Source organism: Kryptolebias marmoratus, linkage group LG22 (assembly GCF_001649575.2).
Source record: "Kryptolebias marmoratus isolate JLee-2015 linkage group LG22, ASM164957v2, whole genome shotgun sequence".
In the NCBI taxonomy this organism is placed as follows: domain Eukaryota; kingdom Metazoa; phylum Chordata; class Actinopteri; order Cyprinodontiformes; family Rivulidae; genus Kryptolebias; species Kryptolebias marmoratus.
Window position 1 is genome coordinate 20,694,795 of NC_051451.1, and position 18,297 is coordinate 20,713,091.

The 18,297-nt window shown below is 37.8% G+C and overlaps 1 long non-coding RNA gene across 1 annotated transcript in view; it reads left to right on the top strand.

The window, feature by feature from the left end:
* The first annotated feature begins 1,633 nt into the window (after positions 1–1,633).
* LOC112451002 overlaps positions 1,634–18,297 on the top strand; it is a 31,852-nt gene continuing 15,188 nt past the window's right edge. Inside the window, exon 1 of the long non-coding RNA XR_003039731.2 lies at positions 1,634–1,719. This is a non-coding gene — a long non-coding RNA (uncharacterized LOC112451002). The remainder of the gene's footprint in view (positions 1,720–18,297) is intronic.

Here is an 18,297-nt window from a genome sequence, read left to right on the forward strand (position 1 = left end):
CAGGATTTCTTATGAAGAGGCGACCTAAGTTTGTGTAACATGAGCTGTGTTGCAACACAGTGTCACACACAGCGTTACACTGACCTCGGATCACAGGTACACGGTAGTTTAGAAAGTGTGTTGACAAAGTACATAGGTCTAATGCAAAAGTAATGCATTTTAAAGAATTTATACTATGGTGAGGCATGACAGGCTCTGAAAGTGTTAAGGTTTGAGTTCCCTATAAATGAATAAAGCAAAAAACCTCCATGGCTTCGTTCTAATTCATTAATTTAGCTTGGTTTCATCCGTCCCTATCCTTGACTCTCCAAACAGAGAGACTGTTGTCTTCTGCTGGTAAGACTTTCACAAAGGCTTTCCACACAACTTCCCTCCACCCCCAACAAAACCAAATCAAAAAACAAACAAAATCAAAAAACAAAAGCAAAAGAAAAGACAAATCATGCTTGTAAATGGCATTAAGTGCAATTTTATGCAATATTACAAGATATCAGGCTGAGAGAACATGTTGTGAATGACTTTTAGCTTCTGCCGCCCCAAGTATCTTTAAATGAACTGAGTTAGTGACATTTTTGTGTTGGCTAATGTCAATAAGCTTTAATAGCCATCTTGAGTTGTTATTCAGTTGTAAATGTACATCTGATAATTACTTTTTGAGAGTTTCATTAAAATCCGTCATGTATTTCCCCAAACAACATAGCAAAACAAATGTCATATTAGAAGCTGTGTTCTTTGAAATGTTGTATTTTCTTTGTTTTCCAATCTATATTTTACATTCTTTCCATCAAAAAAACAACTAAAAACAAGCAAACAAATAATCTATCTATCTATCTATCTATCTATCTATCTATCTATCTATCTATCTATCTATCTATCTATCTATCTATCTATCTATCTATCTATCTATCTATCTATCTATCTATCTATCTATCTATCTATCTATCTATCTATCTATCTATCTATCTATCTATCTATCTATCGGGTTACATTTAGTTAAGCCTAAATATCTTGACTGATGAAAGTTAAAAAAAGAAACCCTAATTAAAGCTAAATACTCCTTTTATTGTCTGGAAGATTTCCACTGAGTGGATTTATTTGAAAACTCTTAAACTTTAGTATGCAGCAGTGAAGACTGTTTCTCAAGGCTGCCATTATAATAAAGTAACCTTGTTGCTGCAATGTTGTGCAATCAGTGGTTCTCAGTGCAAATTTGATTCTGCTGATGAGGCTTCCCTCTGCCATCTCTCTGACTTCATCCCTCATCCTCATTCCACATCACATCTATTGAATTCACGAGATGATTTTTCTTTTTTCAAAAGGGAAAAAGAGCTTCTCATTAGTATGCAGAGGAGTCCAAGTACAAACAGCACACTTATTTTCAGAAGTATGAAAATAAAATATTCATGACTACAGAGAGCTATCTTTGAGTGAAAGAGAGGCAGAGAGAGATAAGGGCGGAGAAGAAAACAGTTGTCATTTTCACAGAAGCCTTCATCCAAATTTCCATGCTGTCCCTGGCTTCTTTCAGGGCACTGCTCTCATCCTGCACCTGTTGGCTTTTTGAACCTGAAGAGCAGATGAAGAAAACATAGCTCATCCTTTCAAACTGACTGTCTTTAGTTATTTCTCTCCTCAGCGTTCCTCCGGTGGCTGTTGGTGATGTCTCCATGGCAGCAGGTAGCCAATAAAAACAGCTCCATCCCAGCTGTTAAACTGAAGGTAAATCAAACGCAGAACGCCAAGGAGCTGCTGTATAATAAGGCTCGCACAACACTGAGGACTGTAAGTGGCCCATTTAAATGATATTTGTGTCATGTCATTTACAAATGAATGGCCTGGCATTCCATGAAAGAATGCACATTACCCGCCATCTTACTTGCCAGGGTTATAGACTAAGGCTCCAAAAGTTGATCACTTGTAGATTTACATCCAACTATTACTGTCTGAAAGCTTCATTAAATCCATCCAGTGGTTCATGAGATATTTTGCTACCAGTACAGACAAACACACACATACACACTTATACACAGACCCAGACAAAAAAAGTATTGCTCTGCCTTTGCCTTCAGAAGCAGGCACAGGCACCTATTAAAAGAGCATACCCCTTTATAAGCTGCATTTCCGATAAAACAGGCACCTATCAAAACAGCATACTTTTTAATTTACTGAGGTTTTGATGAAACAAGCACCTATCAAAAAACAAACCTTTTTCAAGCCTGCTTTTTCCATAAAACAGGCACTTATCAAAACAGCATACCCCGTTAGAAACTGCATTTTCTACAAAACAAGCACCTATCAAAAGAGCATACCTGTATAAAAACTGTATTTTCTAAAAAAGAGGCGCCTATCAAAACAGCATACTTCTTCATTTACTGTAGTTTTGATTTGCATGCATTTGAGTCAGTTATTCAATTATTTATTTTATGACAATAGTGCAACTGTTACCAGTCCTAAATATGGAGCTAAAAATGAAATATAAATCCACAACCACCACAAACTTCAATGTCTTGGCATGTTTACACCTGGGCCTGAGCTATTTCAGTCTTTTAGTCTGAAAATCCTGCCTCGGGCAACTGTCAACCATCCTGTCATTCTTCACAAAAACAATGTCTTAGCAAGAAAAAAAACAACACACCATAGGTGTAAATAATAGAATCTATGGTGGCATGAAAACACTTGACTTGCTTTCGTTTCAGGCTGCGTATGTTTTAGAACACTGTAATGACTCAGGAGAATTTAAGAGAAGAAATTGATCATTTACTGGATGTTGGGATGAACATCAGTGTTAAAAGCCACAGTGTCAGATGGGAAAAAGTCCAATATTGCAACTAGCAGTTCTTGAAGGAGTGCACTTTGCAGGCCGATGTTTTCTACAAAGATCCTGTGTGATCTGTTACTGCTTGCTGTACGGGCAGTGAATGACTCTCAGCTACTACCACACCAAGTTTTAGCTCAATATCGGTCAAACTAACTCTAGTAGAGCCATTTTTGTTAACTAAGATTGCTTTACTGAGGTGGCCATCTTGAAATAGGTTAACTCCAAAAGGTAATTTTACATCCAGGGATCACAATCTGAGAGTTTTTTATTACAAACTGTCAAGTAGTTAATGTGAAATTTTGCTAACAGACAAACAAATGAACACGCACAGACAGACAGGCAAATAAATGATCGTCTGTATTTCATGGTGGCAGGCGATAATAAAAAGTAATGAATTTTGCAGTCAAATCATCTTTCTTTTTTAAGCAGCATGACATTTTAATTAATTATTTTTTTCCCACTCTTAACAAACAGTAGGTGGTTTTATCTTCCCTTTAAGCATCATTGTGTGTGGCTGGTTATATATGCACCAAACAACTATAACCAAACCTACTTTTATTCTCTGTGGCCTATCTCAGTATTTTCACATTAACTTCACAGTGAGCTTGTTCATTTTATTCACCAGTGTCTCTCCTCATGTAATTCTCTGCCTCCTACATGGCAAACAGCTTTCTAATATTGTTTCTAATCCATCGCCTGTCTCTGTGCATGATTGTGTGCGTCCACAGGGAGCGCATACAGTGGTTGTGCATTAAGAGACCACCAAAGTCCTCTCTAAAAGATAAGGAGTCACCTTGCTTTCATTGCCCCCCCTGCGGGGTTCTGCATCGAGAGCCTAATTACTTCATTGCACCACACACCAGAGCTATTGCAGATAGCCTGAGGGACAACTGGACTTAAAGGATAGGTTCATTTATGTGACACACTAAAAGTGGAGAGTAGGGAGAACATTTCCAGTGATTTTGCTGGGAATACAAAAACACAAAAAAGCCCAGAACAAAAACAAAACGAAGGCCATCCCAGCCTTATGGCTTATTTTCACAACTCATTAAAGGCCACACGCAGAGTTAATTAGTTTTAATGCTAAAATTTTCAGAGGTGGTCGCTTTGATTATTGTGTGAATGCTGATTCAGCATTTGCATTATTGGTTTCCTGTTTTTTATTATTCCCTACACTTCTTGCAGTCTAACTCTGCATTCTTGTTAGTATTGTTGCCATTTAACTTCAAAAGGTTCAGCTCATTTAGGAAATGGGTGCTATGACTTTTGTTCCTTCTAACTTTTATACGTTTTACTTGCACAGAAATACACTGAGTAAAATATGTGTCACTTCAAAATCTGCTTCAGCATAAATGCTCTGTTTTTACTTTTATCTTCTTAGTTACTGTTCTGCTAATTTTAGTTGGCTTTTTGCTACTTTTAGCTTCTAGCTATCCTTTTGCTACTTTAGTTCTTAGCTAGGCCTTTGCTACTTTAGGTTTTAACTACCTTTTTAGAACTACCCTTTTTGCTATTTTTAGCTAAGCCTTTTCCACTTGTAGCTAGCGCTTTGCTTCTTTTAGCTAATATTTTGCTCTCAGCTCTTTCAGCTAGTGTTCTGCTTTTTTTAACTTTACAACCATAGCTGTGGTGCTGTGAGAACTTTTGAACAAAGATGCTCCACCCAAAACCCTAATTATGAAGTCATTATCATAAAATATTGTTGAATTATAAACTTACATAGCACTACTCAATATCTATTTTTTTGTTTATTTACTCATTCATTTAGTCCTTTTTTTTTTTTTTTTTACATATTTCATTTCTTGTCATCTTCAAAGAGTTGCTGTAGCACCATCAGCACCCACGGTTCCCTCAGGCTTCTTAACAAGTCAGTTTCAGCTTCTTCAGCAAAGTTCAGCCACTTCATTCAGCACTCAGCGTTCACATTACTATTTGCCAAGAAAATGCAATTTTTCTACTTGAAATATTTTTTATGAGCATCAATGTTGAAATCTCAATTTAATTTTCATAAATCTGCAACTTTAAACAACATACCACGATGCAATATTTACTGACCTTACTGTTTAATTTGTTGATTTTTTTTTTATTTGCAGGTAGTCAATTTATTCACTTCTATGTTCTACATAAAAATGTGCATATGAATTTAGAGCACAAAATTTATAACCAGAGGATTTCTAATTTCCATTTGTTGCCCTTTTGAAGTTAAATTTGTTCTGACTAACCACAACAGAGCACTCTGTAGCTCAAACAGGGTATTAAAAAAAGATAAAAGCAAAAGAGGCAAAACACATTTGTAAAAATAAATGTTCATGCTGTTAAATGGACCTTTTGTCGCCTCACTGACCAAAAGCTTTTTTACACTACAAGCCACATTTATCTATTCAAGCGTAATAATACACTTGTGTTCTTAAAAAAGGAGCAAAATATTGAACCACTGACCTTCAAATTAGTGCACAACCTCTGATCCATTGCAAATTGAAACAACACACTGAGAAAGATTTCTGTTTTTAATCCAATTTTTCAACAATCATGAACAGTCGTTGCTAAGGGAACCATCACTATTATTATACTTTATTCAGACATGTAGAAATTACACCGAAAGTACAACTGTTTATGAACGCTAAATGATTTGATTATAAACCTTTTTGTTAAGATTTTGTCCACTCACAGTGTTGTTTCTAAGTTTGTGACTAATCAAATATGAAGGCAAAATTTTTACAGTTTATTGTATTTTATATTATATATTTGTGTGTAGCTGAGGGGGAGCAACTGAGCAACCAGTATTTACTGCCCAATGGCATGAAGGGGAGTAACAAACGTCCTCCACTCCTGTCTGTTTAGGGCCAGCATCTGGATGGTACCCCAGGTGTGGTTTAGGGTCTTCATCTCTCCCTCTATCGCTCGTCGCCTGGTGTTCTTCGGTCTGCCTCTGTTGCGTTTGCCTTCTGGTGTCCAGTATCGAACTGTGCGGGTAATGTTACCAGGTTCTTTCTTAAGCACCTGCCCAACCCACCTCCACCTTCTCCTCATGATGATGGTCTCCAAGCTCGACAATGAGCGAGCAGTTTATTTGAGATTGTGTTGGGCCAGAAGATTCTCAGGATGGGAAACAGAGAGCTTGTTTAGGTAATTGTCAGTCAGCCTCCAACACTCTGAGCCGTATAGCATGTGTTCTCCTGTTTAACATCGCCACTGCCTGGGTGATGCAAGGAAAGATCAGCCGAGAGGCACATGATGGACCATCTTAGCAGCACTTGAAGACAAATTTGGCTGATGACCTGGCTCTGGTCTCCCACACCCAACAACACATCCAAGAGTCTCACCTTAACACATATGGTCAGCAGAGAGGCCTGGAGATCAGCCTGAAGAAGACAGAGGTGATGACAATGAACATCACAAATCCTTCACTGGTGCAGGTGACTGGAGAAGATCTACTTATGACTAAGTAGTTCACTTACTTAGGAAGCACTGTTAGATATGGAGGAGCAGGCAATTGTCTTAGCAAGGCCAGAAATGCCTTCTGCATGCTTAACAATGTTTGGAGGTCCCAGCAGTACAGTATAAAGACCAAGCTGAAGCTGTACCAGAGCGGTGTACTTTCTATCAGTAAGCCAAGAAAAATATATTTCAATGTAAAGTTACCTAAAAACAGACAGTTCTCAAACTTGGCTCTACAAAGATGTGTTTGTGAGGCTGTCCACCAACTCCTTCCTTCTTCATCTCCTAAAAGGAAGATTTTTGCTTGTTAAATGGGATTAAGTGTTTTTGCAACTTTTTCACAAAATACAGAGATGTATATAAAGATGTTTGCACACAGTATCACAACAAATGAACAAAAAATGTTTGTGTGGACACAAATAAGCTTTTTTGACAACTATTGATTGTTCATTGTTCAGCTGCCTCCAACTTCTGATTGTAAAAGTATCTGTAGAAAATTATTCTTTAAAAAAAAAAAGTTCTTACATTTACAAACTTCAACAATGTTACTAGAGGCTTATCATTTACATGATAAAAACAGTAGTTTGTTTTTATTTTTTACTCTGTATTTTTTCCTCTCAGAATGTGGATATGTTTACATGTAGGGACATACAGAAATGTGTGAGTATTGTTCTTGGATGGCTGCTGAAGTCAGTACTCTTCACAGAGGATATAACTTATTGATTGAAATGACTCATTTATTCAGACGAAGCTCCTGGAGTTGCTTCTGGGCTTGTTTTAGTCATGGAATCAGATGCTTGCTATTCTTCATTCCAGTCTATAAAAATACATTTTTGTGCACTGACAACAGAGGCACAGCTACAGGACAAAAGAAAAGAAAACAGAAGAAAAGTCATAGAAACTCCACATTGTTTTTGGCTTTTACATTATGTATGAACAAAATCTTTAATTTCAGCTTCATGTGATGAGAATCTTTCACAGATTTTAACATCAAAGTCAAATGTCACTTATGGGTTTTCACAAATAAGAATTAGGTACTCCCCTCAAACCCAGCTAAATGGTTGACTAACAAGAACTGTAACACTAATTAGGATTTTCTGCTGGCATTCATTTTATTATCGAGGCAACTACTAACAGAAAAAGGTTTTAACCTTATAGGAAATTACTTTTTGGATTGTCACTCCAACATTTTCCTGCAGTGTAGAAACACCCTTTGAACTGGCGAGAACCAAGTGGAGAGGACTGGCTATCATTCAGAGATATAAAGAAAATACAAACACAGTATGTCAGCGTAAAAACCTCATAACATCTGTTTATTTACACAGTTGCATAGGGCTTTGAGCTCATTTTTACAACCACAGACTTGGGCACTTTACTGTTCTTAAGTTGACTGCAAACTCTTCTGTCTCAGAAGCCATTTCAGAGTCAGATGTGGGAACAGCTAAAGCTTAGCCATAATGGCTTCATGCTACAGGATAATATTAACTAACACAGCAGAGATACATTAGGATAGCCAATTAAGAAAAAAGAATCCAGTGACTGCAATGGTCCAGTTGAATTTAAAGGATTTGGTGGGACCTTAAGAGAGCTGTAAATTAACAAATGTCCACAAATCTTAATGAACTGAAGGAACATTGTAAAGAAATGAAAGTCTAATTTAATCCACAATGATGTGACAGACTAATGAAGTCATACAGAAGACAATTACCTCAAGTTTTTGCTGACTTATAGTCTTTTAACACTTGCTGCGTTGGCATATTTTAGATCTTTTTTCTACCCATCTATTTCACCTTAACCCACTGTTATTTCTCAAACTATAGGAATTACTTTATATTACTATTCAATCATGGGAAAAATATTCTGTCTCAAAGCATAAGCAGCAAAAATGTAAGCTATGTTGTTTTCCATTGAAGCAAAATCTTACTAAACGGGGCATCTCATGGAGTTATTTTTTGCAAATTTGACCAAGCTTTTTAAGAATTCTACAATGACCTTCTTTGGATTTTTAAAAAATAATCTAAAAAATCAATCACAAGCAGATATTTCCCTCATGCTGGTTAGATGTTTCACTTTATTGTTGGTTTTACTTTGAATGCACAAAATATTCAGGATCATTTAGCTGTATTTTGCAGAAATTCACATGATATTTTTTATCGGTATTTGTGCTGCAACACTTTCCACACTTTCCACAGCACCTGAGAGAATGGTGCTGACTTCACGTTTTTTTCACTTGGGTGGAAAAAAAAAATCATTCAGTTAATACTGAAAACTTCTGCAAGGTCATGCACAATCCTTTTGACAACAGCCAGCTTGGCTGATTGTGTGCCTGAGCATTGACCTTAACCACATTTAATTGGATTGCTCATGTCTCCTGAATTTCAACTTTCAGGGCAGCAAAACTTCCAAGAGAGCACTGCTTGAGGACAAAACAAACATCCCACACTCGTCACTGTCTACTCAACCTCCTGTCTGTATCCACAGACTCACACATTGTCTCATATGCCTCTGCTCTAACACACTTATGTCCAGCCTTCCAGTAATAGGTCACTGTTGTGATGCCAGCCTGTGATTCATGTGTGGAGGGCAGAATAAATCTCATGCTAGGCTTGGGGATGATAAAACGTACAGACATGCATCAGCTGGGCAGAGAATCCTTCAGATGTACCAGGTGCCATTCTAACCTGCTGCTAATCTGTCCCAAAGCCTGGGATTTGCTCCATCCTTTCATGGGAGTTTATTCTGCTTGATGCATGCAAGGCGTCAACAGCTAAAAATAAACAAAGAATGCAGAATTTGTAGAGCTTCCACAAGTTTAGAGGAATAGTCTAGTCATTTTATAACTGATGTTCTGTCAAATAGTTATCAATAATTAGTACCTTATCAGCTGTGACAGCAGTCATGGAGCAGAGACTATAGAGAAAGAGGCAAAGGTCTTTGTCCAGCGTTGGTTAATGGCTAGCCAAATAAGTGCCTGTTTTTTTATTGTTTTTCTGGCTCACAGCACAACTTTTTCTCTAAAACAACATACTGGTGTGAAAGAAAGCTGCATTAGCTAATAATAAACACCTACACTTTTGCACACTGTTTGTTTAGTTTGACCCTGTTTTCTCAACCAAACAACATCAGTGAAAGAAAGATTGCGCCTGTGCCATCAGTCGGCCTAAGTTTACTTAACTCAACGGCGGACTGATACATTCAGCAGCCTCAGCACCATTGGCATATACATGGTCTCTATTTTAGTCTATCTATGCTCAGCACAGATTTATTCACATAGTAACATAGATGTTTTGTTGAGAAAACAGAAAAACTAAACAAATGGTGTTGTGGTGAAGTGCATAGGTCTAAAATTAGCATTGTTTTACACCAGTATGTTCTTTTTTAGATGGCGATGTTTTATAAGCCTGAAAATCTATTAAAAAACTGGCACTTGTTTGACTAGCCATTAGCCTAGCCTGGATGAAGACTTTTGCCTTTTTCTCCATACCCCATGCTCTATGACTGGTGTCACAGCTGAATTGGTGCTAACTATCGATAACTATGAGACAGAACATCAATTCAAAAATGACTAGACTATTTCTTTAAGGCGCCAGTGGAGAAACAGCTGGATAAATCGGGCACTTTGGTTGAACTCTGAAGACGCGAATCCATGTTTTCTTTTCCTCGGCAAGTACAAAGCCTTTAATCTTATGGCTGTGTTTTTGTATGTGTATGTGTGTGCAACCTATATTTTGGTTGTTGTAGCCTTTGTGCACTTTGGGTTGTATGATTTAAGTGGAGGTTTAAGTAAAAGCTCCTGTTTTGACAGGTGCTTGAAAGAAGGATTAAAGTAGGGATGAGAGCCGCATTAATGAGAGGATTTATCTCCTGCTGCTTTTCTCTTTCCTCTGACTAAAATATACTCCTCTGAGCTCTAAAAGCTTAGGAAAGGTGGCTAGAGACAGCGACGGTGTAAATGTGTTTCTTAGCTGTCAAATAGTGGCTTATTACTGAAAGACTGGGCACGTGTGTGTGTGTGTGTGTTGACTGGGAGCTGAGAGTGACAAGTGTGAAAGGTTTGTTTTATCCTCAAGCACTGCACTCATGTAGCCCGTCTGCAACTTTTAATGCAATAATGCAGGAGGCAGATGGCTCTCTCTGTGTCTCTCTGTCTCCTCTCATTTTATGTTTTAATCTATTTTTCAAACTCAAGTTGCTTCCATTACCCACAACACACCGTGCAATGACATTTCTGCTCTTCAAATTAAATTATTCAGCTCCTCTATTCATTTGTTCCCCTGTTCCTTTGTTCCCATTTCAACAAATGCCTCTTTTCCCTCCGAGCCAAAAACCTGTGCTCATAAAACCGGTGACCCCAGAAATAGAGGAGCCATCACTTAGTGTCTTTATCTGGGGCTGTGTGAGATGACCGAAACTTATTTTCAGCAATGTGACCTTGAGCGAAAGTCTGAGTGATTGTAGGAGGGACAGAGCCTTCCTGTAGTTTTGATCAGAGGTTGAAAGCATTTGGCGAGCTCTGCTCAACAGAATGCTTCCCTTAATAAGTCAAACGTATTGGAATAGCCTTGAGAAAAATATTTTGATCTTTTTTGGATTAAATGTTTAGTTTGTATTTTTCATACGAAATGGTTTTCTTTAACCAGATGATGAATTAGAAATCCAAATCTACAATAACCTGTCTCTGACCTTGAGAATAAAATGGAACTGTGCAGTTTGTTTAAAAAATAAGCAATACAGCAGGAGCTAAATCTCTTTCAAAAAGCATGACAACGTTTTAATCTTTTCTGTCTTTTTTGCAAATTGTCACTTGTCATTGTCTGCTTATGCATCTAGTAGCTTTCATTTTGTTAAAAAATTATAAAAAAATACGCCTTGGATAAAAACCCAGAAAGTTTATTCTATTAAAAAGTAACTTCTTGGTGATAGTTACATCCTGCTTGCATCATCTGTAGTGCCCACTCTCATGAAAGCATTTAACTCACTTTAACTCCTCCTGTTTCCCTGGCCACTCTTCCTCTTCTTCTTCTTCTTCTTTGAGTTTAATTGTGGATTAGAATATCAGCTTAAGGTGCAGACTGTCACGTACCTTACCTGAGTATATAGTGCAGGTACTAATGTGCTCTGTTTAACTGAAGGCAAACAAACAAACAAAAAACACTATATTGTGTAAAACAAACTTGTTTTAACGAATAAAACAAGTACTCATTTGCAGATTATTTCCTTCAGTTATTTCTGCTGCAGCTCATTAAACACCTGTCTGTGTCAGTAAGCTCACCTGTCAGTCACTGACTAATCACTGTCCCAGAACGTATACAGTCCTTGGCTTTTAACTTTGTTTACTTGCACTTACCTTCCTGCTTTCCTGCTGCTTCCTTCTGCTCCAGTTTTCTTTTTTAGGTTTTGGTGCTGTAGTTTTTGCTGCTTTGTCAGCCTTTTTTTAAGAATTTTATAATTAAAGTTTTATCATTTTGTACTTAGTTCTCAATTTCTGTGCCTGCTATTTTGGGTCCACCACACCACTATACATCACGACAGTATGGTATCTCATATATAGCCTTTATATATTAGGAAGGCTATTTTTCCCCCTAGTAGGACAGATGAGTTATGGATGATCCCAGGTCAATACACACTGCTGTGAGTAAATGAGAACATTTGAGCTTACCTGATAATGTCCTCAGAACAATTATCAGAAGAAAGGCTGCAAATAATACCAGTAAGGAAGAAAATCTTCATCATACAGTCTCTGTGGGTCTTGCAGAAAAGCAGGTATAATTATAAATCTAGCATAACCTTGAAGGAACACATAGCCCACTGCTTTTCATGACAGATCATTCTCTTTAACAGAGGTATCAGTTTTGGTCAAACCTTAAACATGTTGTGCACAATCTCATGCAATTCTGCAAGATCTCACACAATCTATTAGCCCTCAAAATATGTCTTGTGAATGACCCTCAGCTTCTACCGCAACAAATTTTACCTCAATATCTGTAAAACTGTCCGAGTTATAATGTGTTTTCTAAGGTCAGTTGGCTGTGGTGGCCATCTTAACTTAGGCTGGCCCCAAAAGTAAATCAGGTATAGATGTACATCCAGTGATTACTGTCTGAAAGATTTGTTAAACTCCATCTAGTGGTTCATGAGGTAATTTACTAACAGACAGGCAGGGTTGCCTGCAACAGTTAATGCCACAGTTTTAAACAAAAAAATGTTAAAAATAGCACTTGAGGTATGAGTTGGGGATGCCTCTCAGCTACTACCACACCAAATGTTATCTCAGTACATGTAAAATTGATTGTTATGACATTTTTGGGGGGGGTTCTAAGTTTGATTTGTTGCGGTGGCCATCTTACATCGGATTGGTTTTAAAAGTTAATCAGCTGTAGATGTGCATCAAGTGATTACTTTGTGAGAGTCTCAGTAAAATCTGTTTAGTGGTTCATGAGATGTTTTTCAGATATTTGACCAACTAACACATATGCATACAGACACAGGCAAAAACATTATCAGCAAAAAGCAGTAATTACAGTTAAATGTGTCTTGTATCGATCATTACTCTTCAATAATGCACTGGATAAAAGACAATAAAGATACTGAAAATGTCCATTTTTATTGATACAAAACAGAAAAATATAATAATAAGAAAAAGAAAAAATGCAGGAGAAGCAAAGAATTTTCTGGCTCAACATTTCTTTTACTATTTCTTTTAGATTTCATTGTGCACATTTAGCTTCAGCTGCTTATTGCTATTCTATGATGCAAAAAAAGCCCAACATTAGGTTTACAAAACATTCTCATTGAATGCAGGCTTTTCTCCAGGCGCTCAACCACTGATGACAGTGAAAGATGAAGACTGTTCTTTACTCTTGTGTATTTCTGATTAAATCTTTTGATGACAGAACCAGAAAGCGTTTTACAAACACAAACATCACTGCTCCAGGAGACAGAAAAGAGGCAGACTCTGTTTGGAATCTTAAGTGAGAGACTTGCAGCTCTCTCAAATTACTCATATATAGGTCAGGGAGATGAGCTTGTGTTTATGTGAAGATTGTGTGTGTGTGTGTGTGTCTGTCAGAGTTTTATGGGTTGAATCTCTTGCACTCTGAAGTGAGTGCAGTAAACAAACATCAGTGCTCCGTGATGGCCTGCAGCAGCCGAGATGTGAGGCTTGTGGAAGCCTCTGAAATTGTTTTTGATTATTAAAATAAAAACAATTTCTTCTGATCAAATCTCTGCGAGCAGACAGGACCGATGCTGTTATCGGCAAACGATCACATAGAAGAACGGAGAGAATTCAAAACTGAACATATAAGCAAGTTTAGCAAACTTAAACTCAAGTTTCTAAATGTCTGTCAAATATTGGTTAGTTGTATTCAGATTTATTTTATTTCAGGGCCTGCAAACAATCTGTGGGCATGGATGTAGTTTCATGCAAGACTAAGCTTTAAGGAAGACTTGTTATATTAACCATTTTCAGGTATGAGACACAAAATTACAATATTGTTAAGAGTGTCCTATTTAAAGATTTTTGTTCTTGTTGGCTTCAATAAAGCATGAAAATTATTAATGAGAGGCCCCAGGTCTGCATAAAATACCTACTTTGTCCTGTGAGGATGAAAAAGTTAGTTTTAATGAGTTTGTGTGCGTTGGTTGTACACACAGTACAAACAGCATTAGGAAGTTAGAAAATTTCGCCTTTCTCCTGGTTTAACATTTCTTACGGGTTTTTATTTGCAAAGTTGTTTCATTGCACTTACAGTAACAGGATTAGTAGTTAATTCCTAAATCATATTATCTTTCTCTTCCCTTAGGTTTATGTTCATCATGGCACATTATAAAACCGACAAGGTCCACTATTATAATAAATATTAAGCACCACAGAGCTCGTCTTCAAAACAAAAGCACAGCATAAAAATGGCTTTAAAAAAAAGCAAAGATTTTGATTGATCAGCTGATGTGCTGGATGTGGCTTTGGGACCCTTAAGATGGAAAAGAAGCCCACATCTAAAAAAAATATAAACACAAACTGATAGATAATCAGTTTAATTTTATAAGAAAACTGAAAATAGAAGCTCACATTAATATGTCCATTTAGAGACTGGGATCATTTAACTGACTACATTACATTTTAGAAATTCACCTAATATAGATATTGGTTATAAAACCAGATTTTGGATTTCATTTTTGTTTATAAATTATGAATTTATTAAACACTTTTTTCAGCTGTCCTGCTTTTGAAATGTAAATCAAACTCTGAAAGGTCAAGGGAGGCAGTTGGTGTTTTAAAGCAGCCGTTAAGGGTAAATTATCTCCAGATGGTGCAAAAAAAAAAAAAAGTAGTGAAAGCCCACCAAATGTCTACATCATATCCAAAAAGCCAATCTTGGCCTTTGAATCTCTTGTAGAAGCAAACATATGCACCTATGTGCCTGATGCTGACTGTGTAGTTTGAGGGCTTTGGATTTTTAAAAATTGAATAATCCACTCCTGAGACATCTGAGATTAGCAGTTACTCTAACCCAAAGAATTGGTATGATAGTATTTGACCTGAATGACTCAGTTTGAGCTTCCATACTCATTAGCAGCACACAGATCTGCCTCAGGGAAACCAAGAAATTACCAGACATAATGGAAGAGACACAGCTATTCCCAGTTTCAAATTTAGCAATATATAGTTTCTGCAGGGTACCAATTCCAAACACATAACAGCCCCCATGAAGTGTCGGTGGAATGTTTTTGAATTCAAAGTTTCCCACACAACACATTAAACGATCCTTGTTTTCATTCACAATCCTATGGTCCAGGCTTCAAAACGAGTTGTTGAATGCGCTCGTCATTTCTGCAGCCGTGTGCTTGTGTTCACAGTTTTTTCACACACTCCCCTGTGAGTGTGCCTCAGAGTCTGGCACCGCGTTAAGCCCGAGAATGTGCATGTGTTGGAGCCGTCCTGCTTAATCCTTACAGCAAATAAAGGAAGGCTTACCCAGTCTGATGCACACACACAAATGCAGGAGAGTGAGCGCAGATGCACACACTTCACATGCACTGGCATCCTGTCTCCATATCTTTCTTTCCTCTTTCTCTGCTCCATCTGGCTCGTGCCTCATCCCTCCATTATTCCACCTCTCTTCTGCAGCCTATTCTTCATCTATCTTCCAACCTCCTGTCTTTCTTCATCCCTATCCCCCCTCTCTCTTTTACCCCTTTCTTGGAAAATCTCACACAATCCCTGCTGCTTGCAGTATCTCAGTTTCTTTGCCAAGCCAATTTGGGTTTTGGAAAGTGGCTCAAAAGTTACCCCCACACCCACCAACAGTTACCCCCGACTTTCCTGTCCAGGACACAGCAGCTGCTTGTGGTTTTACTGAGCTGCAAGGGTGGGTTTTCAGATTATTTACGATGGACTTTCCTCTCTGGTGAAGCAGCCATTGTCACAACTCTAAAGTGTAATGCAGTCACATCACAGCTCAAGAAACGGATATCTGGTCGCAGCCAGACCATAAATCTTCACTCTTCCATCCATTTGTTTTTCTGTGAAGACTGATATCTACCACTTTCATTTCCCTGAAGCCCTTCAGGCTTTGGTTGTCACCTACAATTTAAGATTATCCTCCTCTTATTGTATTTGCTCCCGGATGGCAAATATGATCAAGAAGTGGGTGGGCTCAGGTGTCTCATTAAGCAAACACAGCTGTGCACTGAGCCCATCTTTTCAAGCACGTGAATGTGATATAGTGAAAGTGATTAGGTGAGACTGACCAAATTTCAGCTTGTAAATAATGTAGATTAAATTAAAGGCCTGGCATTCACTGAAGGAATGCATATCGCCCGCCACCTTTCATGCCAGTGTTTTGGACTAAGATCATGTTCTGTTGGGAAATAAGAAATATTCAAGCTACTTTGGTCAAACCTTGAAAATATATTATGTGCAATTTTATGCTATATTGTGATATATTGCCTGCTCTTGCATGACTCATTAGCACTCAGAATATATGTGATAAATGACTGTAAGCTACTACTGCACATGTACTACCATTTTAGCTCAATATCTGTAAGATGTACTGAGTTACAGCCATTTTTTGTTGGCTAAAAATGCTCTGCTGTGGCAACCATGTTGAATCGAGTTGATTCCAAAAGCAAACCATCTGTACATGTCTAGGCTATGACTACTTCCCAAAAGTTTTATTAAAATCTGTTCAGTGAATCATAAGATATTTTTCTATAAGGTATAAACAAACCCACTCTCACACATACTTTCTCAGGCAGTTCCCTGTTGGGTAATGATCAAATGATAAAAGCTCATGTGGGATTTAATCAAACTGGTCTGAGCTGCACTGCACCATTTGCAGTGCCTGGATATTTTTTTGCCAAACAGACAAAAAAATAGCCCAAATTTCAGCTCTACTGTAAGTGCCTGTACAATGTGTGTGTAAAGCATAAGAAACTGCTGTGGAAAAAGTCCGCTGAAGTCAGTTCTTTAAACTTGTCCTTCTAATCTGAATCTGTTGTGTTTCTGACTGCATGATTTAGCTACCAGAACGATGCTGCTAATGTCTTCGCCTCCAGGGGAAAAAAAAAACTCCCCAAAAAACAAAACTCACCAACAGACGTTAGTGTGAACAAGTAGGAGACTGTGCCATGACTGCGTTCCTGAGAGAAAAAGAAGAACTGCCAGAGTTTGGACACTAAAAATCTGCACCTTGGTTTTACATTTATTTACAAAGAACTGATTTTCCAGTGGCAGCATCGTAATTTAATGAAATGGACCAATTCTTTTGATATGATCTTTTTATTATATATGAAAATTTAGTCAGATTCTTTTACAAATAAAAACCTGAAAAGTGTTTCCTCCCTTTTTTTTAAGCCCCGTTTACATTTATAGCCCAAACTAAAATCCAGTGTAACCAACTGCATTCAGAAGTCACCTAATTAGAAAGTAGAGTACAGTACAGCATAAATACAGCTGTTCTGTGAAGGCCTCAGAGATTTGTTATAGAACATTAGAGCTCAATCAGCATCATGAAGACCAAGGAACACACCAGATAGGTGAGGGATAGTTGTCGAAATGTTTAAAGCAAGGTTAGGTTATACAGTTCAACAATATCCCAAGCTTTGAACATCTCTGTGAGATGTTCAAGGCATCAGCTGAAACAGATGTTTAGCACTGTTGCCTCACAGAAAGTAGGTTGCAGGTTCGACTCCCAGCTGGGAATTTTCTGTGTTGAATTTGCACGTTCTCTTTGTGTAAATGTGGGATTTTTCCGTGTACTCTGGTTTGAGTAAACGTACATGCTGACTCTTAAGTGTCATCATGGGGTCAGCGTGAATGTCTGTCTTCTTTGTTTCTCTGTGGACCAGTAATGGACTGATGACCTGTCCAGAGTGTATCCTTCCTCTTACCCAATGACTGCTTTAGGCCCCTGACCACTGCGACCCTGAACAGGACCATGTGTGTGCGTGTGTTCATATGTTTGTGTGTTAGCAAACTGAACTAATGGACTTTACTGAGTCAATCTCAGATCATATGTGCAATACATAAAAGGTTTGAATCTGAAACGTCAAAATGAATGATTCTCATTCTCATCTTATTTTCCTACTGAATCCTAAATCAATCTTAACAGGTTGGAGTATTTTCAAGGTGTTTTTTAATGGATCTATATTGGGGTTAGTGCGCACACATTAACTCTAATCTGGTCAGCCACAACAAGGGCATTCCTTGTAAAGTAATTAGCCCTTGATGTGCATTAGGGGAATGAAGAACAACTTTTGTGAATTGTGCCTGACCTGGTAAAGATGAAATTACATCACTCACCAGCTGTTTCCAGTCAGAGCCAGCACACTCACATAAATGACCGGCATCTTCTCCCTAGATAAGATATAATATCCCATCTGACCCTCTCAGCCTCTGCACAAATGCCAAAATCTAATTTCCCTAGTGTCGTTCAGAAGTCTAGAGCAGCTGAAATTCAGGATGCTTTTGTGTTTCTACTTTTTATGTTTTGCTTTAATCTTTTTTCCAGGTTTGATAACAAAGAAATGTTTCCATT